The following is a 9,618-nucleotide window of genomic DNA, read 5'->3' on the forward strand; positions in this document are numbered from 1 at the left end:
CTAAATCACGCTATAAGGCATATTCCGTTCAAAACCAGACTTGCAAAATTTTTAATGAAACTAACCATCCATACGTATGGCGACTGTTTAACATCAATGCAGTAGTGCAAAGGAAAGGAATCCTTTTAAGAGAAGAAGACGATTTTTGAGCAATTTGTTGTAGTCTGTAACTGGGATGTCGACATTTGCAAATGTCAAAATTAGCGTGGCAGCATTGCTAAATAAAAAAGCTACTTAACTGGCTCACTCTTAAGCTAAAGAAATTATTCTGGGTTAAAAATTAATAAACAAGACCTTCGGTTTTACATTTATGTATTTAAACCAAATAACCAGCCACACAATGCGTAATTTACCGAGCTCATCCCAGGCAGCCGGGCGACTTGCGCTGGGTGATGCCACCAGGGATGTCATTGCCTGCACCGGGGTTAATGGCCGTACCAGCTCTGCAAGGGCTGCGTGCCGCGGGCGTGTGGGGAATTTCACTGGAGAATGAGACAAATACTTCTCTGCGTTTACTGAAGCTAACTGGTAGCTCTGTTTGTCACCAACATCTCCACGTTAAAACAAAGCTGGAAGTTTGGGGTCATGCCCTTCCTAAGTTCCCCTGAACCAGACTTCTCTATCTCTGGAAGAAACTCTGAAGGGAAAATAAGATTGTTTTATGAACACTCATTTTCCCCTAGTGCTCAGCATTTCCAGACGGATCCTGAGGTGACATTTCAGTGGGTTCAGTTCTAGGTGATCTGATTTAATGGTCTTGAAGCTGGAGGGTCAGCGTCAGGCTTTAATAAATAGCTCGACCCTAGCTGGGCAGCGGCAGAGGTAGCATTCATTCAGAACAAAGATGTAGTGCAACCATAAACTCCATTGCGAGAGCTGAGCGGTGTACACTTAAGAAGAGATTATTGATTGCAGCACATGAACAGCTGACCTTGCCTAGAAGACTACAGAGGACTTTTTCTGTAATAAATGGGGAAAAAAAAATAGGCTGCTTTCTGAGAACAGTCTTCTCAAGGAAAATCGGCTTTTGCTGGAATTTCCTCATGATGGGAAGTAAATACTTGATAGTCTTTATCCTCATGCACATCCACTGTAAAAGAAGAGGCAGTTTCACTTTGCTTCATCATGTTTTACCTTGTACAATATATCTACTATCTAGTTCAGTGCCTATTAGTCTTTTATTTGTAGCAATTTCCTACAAGTACCAGAAACCTGCCTTATCTCGTCTCAGCAGAAAGCAGAAATAAGTTGCAAAATAATGGTCAGGCCTGTTAGCCTGAGTGTTCGTGTAGGTTATCTTAGCACAGCATGTATTTTGTTTGAGAATTAATTAAATACAAATCTAGAAACCACCTGGAACCTGAATAGTTCGCCGTCATTCCGAAGGACCTTACCAATTGCCATATCGACAGCTGTTCCACAACCATCTGTACGTCAGCACATAAAGCTCCTGGGCTGTGATGCTACCTTCTGCCGCAGAGGTGGGCATGGCTGCCTGACTTCTATCTCATTTCATGCCTGTGTCCACATTCTCGTTGTGCAATTGCTGTTTCTGCATCTCGTGCTGAGATCTGAGCTCGTGATAACAGATGGAAATGCTCGGTCCCAGCACACCAAGTTATTAGGTTCATACTGTATTAGCTCTCTGATTTTTCTCTGTCTGCTAGAAATTAAATTATTAACTTTGAATCTGATTTCCTTGCAGCAGCTATGCTCTGGTTTCACTGGGCTGACGTCCCTGGCCTTACTTCCAACACTTGTTTGTGTAGATCAGCTGCAGCTTCATCAAAGCAAACTGTGATGTCAATGGCAATGAGATCAGCCCCCAGCTTCTGCTTGGGATCACTCCTCTACCAGCCGCAAGCACTAAATATCACACCCCCATCTCCTGCAGGAGGGTGCAGGGCTTTACGCCCGCTTAATCCAAGACCAATCGATCCTTTTAGTCTCGCTGCTTCTTTCCGAGGCGTGGGGGCACCTCCCAGCTGGTGGTACTGGACTAACAAGCCCAAAGCCAGGCTGTGTGCGAGCCCCACACCCAGCGTGTGATGATGCATGGCAACACGCAAGAGGAATAAGTGTGAATCTGATGGTATCTACATGATAGCACTTTTTCTCAGCTTTTGAGGAGCTGGCAATAATTTTTCATCTTTCTTCTGACTTTTGACTTGTTCCTTAAAAAAACGTAGGCTTCATCAGTAAGCAGAGGCCATGCGTGGGTGGCACCAGGAGAGCGGGTCGGGGCTCAGCAGCGAGAGCTCTTGTTAGTCCACAGAGTGTGATTTTCAGAGGAAGCCTGAGCAGATGCGTTCAGCAGAAAAACTGCAGTAAATGGCAAACAGCCCCATTTCTGCCACTGCCGGTTTACTGACCTGGTTTTCTGAGAGGTGAAGGAAGGCCCCCAAACTCATTTGCCATTTCTCCGTGGGCCCCACACCTGGTTTTCTGCCCGCTAACTCGGCTGAAGGTAGAGCTGCGGAGTCCGCCCGTCCCACCGTGCTGACTCAAGGGCCGGGCTTGGACCACAGGCGTTATCTGATTGCTGCAGGTGGGGACCCACAGCCCAATGCTCTCCTTAAATGCTTGAGCCCGGTCCTGGTCCGTGCTGCCGCCATCTGTTAAAACCAGCAGGGAGGCCAGCGGGTGGTTCTTCAAGAAATTAATACAATTTAAGCCTAAAATTTTCTGTGCACCGAAAATGAGAGGACACAGATTTGTGATCCTCACTCAGCATGTGTCCGTGGCTGAGCGGTCTTTTTTTTTTTTTTCTCCTTCTTTTTCCCTCTGCGAGGGGCCTGTGACCTTTTCCCTCTCCTACGGAGGGAAGCCTGGTAGGAAGAGCGGGTGCAGGATCACAAGACCATAATGGAAGTCGTCTGATTTTTGCAGCAAGTTTATAATCAGTCCTGCCTGGGCTCTCTGTCTCACGGCACCTTCCACCTCCGCAAACACCCTGTGGCTGCAGAGGTTGAGAGCTGCGTTTAGAAGCATACAATCACCTAGCTTGGAAGGGACCTTTAAGGAGTTAGGTGTTTGAGGGAAGACGTCTCTTGCCTGCAGACCCAGGTGGCCCTCAGTGGCATCGTATGGTTGAGGTGGACCTGGGGGAAGGATGCACATGGAACCCCACCTTCCCCTGTCTATGGCCCGGCACAGACCAGCAGCACTCCAGTCTCCCACATCAGCGCTGGAATGGCTCCTGTGAAAGCACCTCTGGCAAGCAAGATTATTCTTCTTCTCCGGACAGCTAGTCTGAATGCCTTGCTACAGCTTGGAGAAAAAATCAGTTACAGAAAGCAGCACGAGCATTTGTTCTGTGGGATGGAGTACAGAGGGTGTCTGCTTTTAAAACACGTCCCCGAGAGAGGCACTTACAAACACAGAGTGCTTGCTCATCTGTCACGCTTCTTCAAGAAATTAATACGATTTAAGGCTAAAATTTTCCATGCACTGAAAACGAAAGGATACCGATTCGTGATCCTAACTCAGCCTGTGTCCGTGCGGGTCAGAGACGCTCCCCGGACAGGCACTGGCCGGGAGATGCCAGCGTGGGATCTCCGTGCCCAGCCTCATGCCGTCTCGCTGCAAGCAAATGAACATGAGTGTGATTTTCTGGTGTGATGCACCCTGGCCGGGAGCTCGTTCATGATTTATTGGCAGGAAGGCAAGCAGACAAAACACAACTTCTGAATTCCCAGAAAGGCAAAGAATTGTAAGTGCTAATGAAACTGAGATAATGGAGCAGAAAATAATGGTAGGGAATGAGTCAATATTTAATAAAGCTTATATCCGAGTGTAAAGCAGCACTTTCCAAACTCGGGTGGAGGCAGAGGCTAGACTGGATGTGTATCTCTGTGCCTATCTGTCAGCTTTAAACCGGCTGTAAAAACTGTGAGTAGGACAGAAGCATCACAATCCTTTTTTAAGACGGGGACATTTTCTAACCTTTGCGGACTGTTATTATTAATTGCAAAAAGATTTTTCTCTCTCTCTTTTTTTTTTTTTTTTTTTTCCCCTGGAAGAGTTATCAGTGTGTGGAATGGAAGGGCTGGAGTTCGGTCGGCTCCTCGGCCCTCAGCTGGCTCGCTGCTCCAAACGACAGCCGTGGGACAATGCCGGCCATTGTAGCCACCGCAGGAGAAAAGCTCGGTGAGCTTCCACGCAGGCTTCGGACAGAAACGCTGCACAAGTTTCCATTGTTTTTCCACCAAAGGCTTTTGACAAAGAACTCCCGAGGATGGTTAGGCAAGAGGAATAAAATTAATTTAATTTCTTCAGCTGATAGGAGCTGTTTAGAGGCCTTAAATGGGTTTCAGAACTCATGAGAAAAATATGGATTTCAATTTACAGGACTGATTAATAACATTTGTCTCCCAGCAAGGCAGGGGGAGGGGGAGGATTTGCAATAGCGGGAGTTGTGCAGTCACTGGAAACACCTTTTGCAGCCCTTGTGTTTTAAAGCAGGTTTTCTAATCTCACCAGCTCTCCCTTCATCGATGTCTCGCTGCGGCCGGAGCTCCCAGCAGCACTGAGCTCCCCTGGCCAGGGCTGTGCTGGGCATGGCCCCCCCTCAGCCCCCTCCTGGACGCATAGCCGGCGGCCCCGGGTGCTCCACAGACACAAGGGCAAGGCAGGGCAGGCAGCACTGCAGCCCTCGTTTTGCCTTCGTTGTAAATTTAGGGACTCGTGCATTTCCCAAGGGAAAGAGTTGCCTGCATCCATGTCCGCATCCCTGACCGCTGGAGAATCACAGAATCCCAGAGCGTCCGGGGTTGGCAGGGACCCCTGGAGGTCACCCGGTCCCAGCCCCTGCCAGAGCAGGGTCCCCCAGAGCCGTCGGGCAGGAACGCGTCCAGGCGGGTTTGGGATCTCTGCAGAGCAGGAGACTCCACACCTCTCTGGGCAGCCTGGGCCAGGGCTCGGGCACCCTCCCAGGAAAGGAGTTTTCCCTCCTGTGGGGCTGGAAGTTGCCGTGTCCCGGTTTGTGCCCGTTGCCCCTTGTCCTGTGCGCGGGCACCACTGAGAAGAGTCTGGCCCCCCGCTCTTGCCCCCCGCCCTGTAGCTGTGGCTGGGCATTGAGGAGATCCCTCTCAGGCTGCTCCTCTCCAGCGGAACAGCCCCAGGGCTCTCCGCCTGTCCTCAGCACAGAGATGCTCCGCTCCCTCAGCATCTCCGCAGCCTCCGCCGGACTCTCTCCAGCAGTTCCCCGTCCTTCTGGAAGCGGGGAGCCCAGCCCTGGGCCCAGAGCTGCAGCTGTGGCCTCCCCGGGGCAGGGCAGAGCAGAGGGGGAGGATGGCCTCCCTCCACCTGCTGGCCACGCTCCTGTTAATGCCCCCCAGGAGACCATTGGCCTCCTTGGCCACAAGGGCACAAGCGTGGGGTGTGGGCTGTGCCGGGGATGCTTCCCATTGCCCACTGAACAGAGGATTGTGTAAGGACAGGGTATGGGCTCTCTGCTTGTTGCTGTACCTTGTGAGGTCCCACCTGGTCCTATGGCGCGTGTAGGGCCATTAGGAGGATAAGTGGTGTCACAGGCTTCACAGGGCTGATTTTGACCGAACTGGTGTGACTGTCTTCACCTCTAAGGGCCCATTTGTAGTGGGTACTGGTCTGAGATTACTCAGCCTCAGCTGATAGCTTTTCAGGGGAGCAGAGATCACTGCCGTGCAGGCCCAGGTACATGAATCTGGAGTTCCTCAGCTGCCCGAGGAGCTTGCTGGGAGCTGGACCCTTGGAGAAGTCATTGCTCTGCTCCTGACCCATGGCCGGCAGGCTGGCAGGGGCAGGATGGACCAGGACATGGATGGATCAATTTCCCTCCAGGTCCCACAGTGCAAGGTTTTGTTCCGACGCTAAATTAAATGAAAGATCAACAACTCAGATTTTCCCATAAAACAGAAATTTCCCCTTTCCGACCAACTCTAAACATCCCCGCTTCTATTACAAGACAAGGATAACAGAAGTTCACGCTGAATTATTTACTACCTCAGTGAAACAGGGGACTGGAGGCAGACTGGCTCGCTTCGCCTGAACCCAGGCAAGAGTGAAATGACGTTAGACGCAGGGAGCGTGAAGAAGACTTGCTGCATCTTTAATAGCTTTTTTAAGAAACCAGCTGTGAGGGTTTGGAGGTACCAGCTGATAAGACTTCCGAAGTCCCCATCGCTTTCTGGCCCGCTGGCCGGCTCTGTCTGGCAGTCCCCAGTTGTGGCAACGCCGCCCTGGGGACCAGCACAGCCTTGGAAAGCCGCATCCCAAACCTTCCTGCATCTGGAGCAACCCTTGTGATTTGGTTGCATCGGTCGCACAGCCGGCGGGATTGTGCCTCGTCCTTGACCGTCTGCGCTTCAGGCGGACAAGGCGGAGGAGCTCGCAGTGCCGCCTCCCTGGGGACAGAGCCATACCACAGAGAACGCAGGTTTCCCACTTGTTAGGAACATAATTAAAGCACATTTCCCAGAAAACAGGCTGGGGTGACAAACCGAGCCTCTTCTTTGCATGGCGCAAAACTCAGGCTGAACCAAGACGCGCGTGTGTGTGTGCGTGCCTGTTATATATATTTTTAAGACACGTGTCTGCATATGCATGGATGTTAGATCTGCAACCTTTTTAATGTTTCAAAGGAAATGAAGCTGTTGCTAGAGAAAATATTTACAGATGGATAGCAGTCGCTACATCCTTTTGGCTGCTGTCTGGATGCTTGCATTGCAAATCATATCACTCAGCTACAAAACCAGGCCAAGCTAGTAATTATTGTTAGGGCCGCGAAACGGGAATTGAGTGTGACCAGTGGCCATGCAAAGTGCTAAGATGTGTGTCAGACAAAATGCTTATTCAGAAGGATTTTAAACAGTGTCCTGAAATGGACTGCAACAACGTTATCTAAAAGCCGTTTAACGGAGCGCTTTTCCATACATGATTGCTATCCCATTCCTGCCGACTCAGCTCCTCTTTGTTTTGCTTCTCCTTGCTAGCTAGAACAGAGATGCTGCAGTGCACGACTGGGTGGGTGACCTCAGTCTCAATGCCAAATGGATGACTAAAATGAACACAGAAAATACAATCCATTGTCTTCTCCCTGAAATGCCAGCTTTGTTCCACGTGGAGCGGCTGGCTTATCGGTATAACCCCTTCGATGCTTCGATGCTGCACCGAGATTCAAACTCTGCAGCCCCTGCCCTATCATTAATTTAGATTTTAAAAAATACAGTGGTGTCATATAAAGGCTTCTTTTGCACCTTGCAAGAGGCAGATTGCGTGGGATGAGGTGGTGCAATGCCATTCACTGAAAGCAACGCAACCTCCGTGTGCGGAGTTTGGCACAAATCCACGCAGTTTTCATCTCTGGCTGTGGCTTAATCTGTGCGTGGGGGCTAAAGACATTTTTTTACTGTGTACAAAATGACAATCTTCACAATCTTGGCAATCGCTGGGCCTGGTCCCCTGCAGAAAGCAGCCAGAGGAGAAGCGTATCGGGTATTTTCTCCAGCGTCTCGGTAGCAGATCACTGACTGTGGGGCACGAGACACTCCCAGCTCTCTCCTCGGAGAGCTCGATTCCAGCAAAACCCGCGGGGCTGTGAATCCCACACGGCGCTCCGGCTTCAGGCACTTAAACCCTGGAGAAGGGTTCAAGTCAAACCGTGCCTTCCTTCTTGTCTCTTGCCCAACCTGGGCTGCTGTTTGCTGGGCAAGAAGGGTCCATGTTGGACACCTTCATCCCACCGTGGGCTACAGGGGACCTTGGCTCAGCCCCGTGTTGACAACAAAGAGGATTTGTGATGGAAGGGTGTACAATCATGGGAAGTTACTCACTAATTCTCAAAGATGAATAAACTGTGGGATTCAAAACTGGCTTAATTCGTGGAGGAGAAAGTTCATTCAATGGAGCGGTGCGGGTGCAGCCTCAGAGCAAGAAGGTGCCATCCCTGCAGGGTGCTCAAGGTGGCAAATTGCCAGGGGAAGAATATTTCTCTTTTTCATACATTTCCCAATATATCCTCTACTGGCCATTCCCAGAGACAGAAAGCTAGCTGGACCTTTGGTTCTCCTGTCTTTTAAATCTTAATCTCTTCTCCAGCTGAATTCCCCGGATCTGGAGAGGGTGCAGCAAAGGGCTACCAAGATGCTGAGGGGACTGGAACACCTCTCTTATGAGGAAAAACTGAGGGACTTGGGTCTCTTCAGTCTGGAAAAAGGATGACTGAGGGGGGATCTTATCAACGCTTATAAATTCTTAAAGGGTGGGTGTCAGGAGGACGGGGACAGGCTCTTCTCAGTGGTGCCCAGGGACAGGACAAGGGGTAACGGGCACAAACTTGACCATGGAAAGTTCCATCTCAACCTGAGGAGGAACTTCTTTACCCTGAGGGTGGCAGAGCCCTGGCACAGGCTGCCCAGAGAGGTGGGGGAGTCTCCGTCTCTGGAGACATTCAAACCCGCCTGGACGCGTTCCTGTGCCACCTGCTCTGGGTGACCCTGCTCTGGCAGGGGGTTGGACGGGATGATCTCCAGGGGTCTCGTCCAACCCTATGATTCTATGATTCTATGATTTTGTGATTCTATGATCTTAAGGGAGGACAGAGAACGCAGCCCCCGCCGGGAGGTCAGGCAGCGCCGAGCTCCGTCACCGCCTGTGCCCTTCTCGCCCGGCCGTCAGGTGAGACCCTGCCCCCCCTTTCGGTAAATCATCATTTACCAGCAAACAAGCTCTATTATTATTATTATTATTTGTAATTCGATGAAACTCAGAATTAAAACAAGTGTGTCTATATCAGCCAGCTGCAGAATTGATAAAGCACTTTAAGCTTTTTTGGAGGGTGGGAGGGAAAACTCCCCCTTCCTCCTGCAACTACCCGCCGTGGTGTCGCTCCCGTGGGTCTCCGCAGCTGACGTAAGCGGCAGACCTGGCCCCTGGCCCCACTGAAGCTGAAGCCCCCTCGCCTCGGGACAGAGAGGTAGGATTTGATCAAAAACCACATCCAGGGTCTGGTTTTCGAAGGGGCAGGATGTAGCACGGGTGACAGCCTGGTCTGTGCTGGGGTGTGCGGTCCGTACAGGGATGTCTTTGGCCAGAGCCCAGGGCCAGGTGCTCTACGTTTGCCCAACAGGAAGAACCCTCATCGGTACACGTCCTTCTCAGTGCCCACTTAACTGTCTGGCTACAGAAGCCATCTATCAAAGCTCTGGGTTTGTGTTAAACCCAGCAGGTGATGTTTCCATCCTACGTGGGTTGCTGTGATTTCCCAGCTGGTTGGAAGCTCCTCCGGCTCCATCACTCGACGCACAAAGGTAGCTCCCGCAGTCAGATGCCGCTTGTAGGGACGGAGCTGTGATCCTCACTTGAATTCACATGCAATCCCTTTCTTGCTTATCTGCAAGCTTGGGAACGTTACTGTCAGTTTGCTGTTGAATTTTCCAAGTGCTTTAACACGCGTCAAGCAAGATTGCTACGGGGTCCCAGAGAGAGCACATTTACAGCAGCCTCTAAAGGAGCGTGATGGGGGGGACCGGGCCCGGGGGTGATGATCTGCTTGTCCCTCTCGCAAAGGCTGGTGCAGCACTCGGTTACCAGATACACCGGATAAAAGGTCTTTGCGTGAGATAAGCTGCCACTGTG

This window comes from Chroicocephalus ridibundus, chromosome 7, assembly GCF_963924245.1.
Source record: "Chroicocephalus ridibundus chromosome 7, bChrRid1.1, whole genome shotgun sequence".
In the NCBI taxonomy this organism is placed as follows: domain Eukaryota; kingdom Metazoa; phylum Chordata; class Aves; order Charadriiformes; family Laridae; genus Chroicocephalus; species Chroicocephalus ridibundus.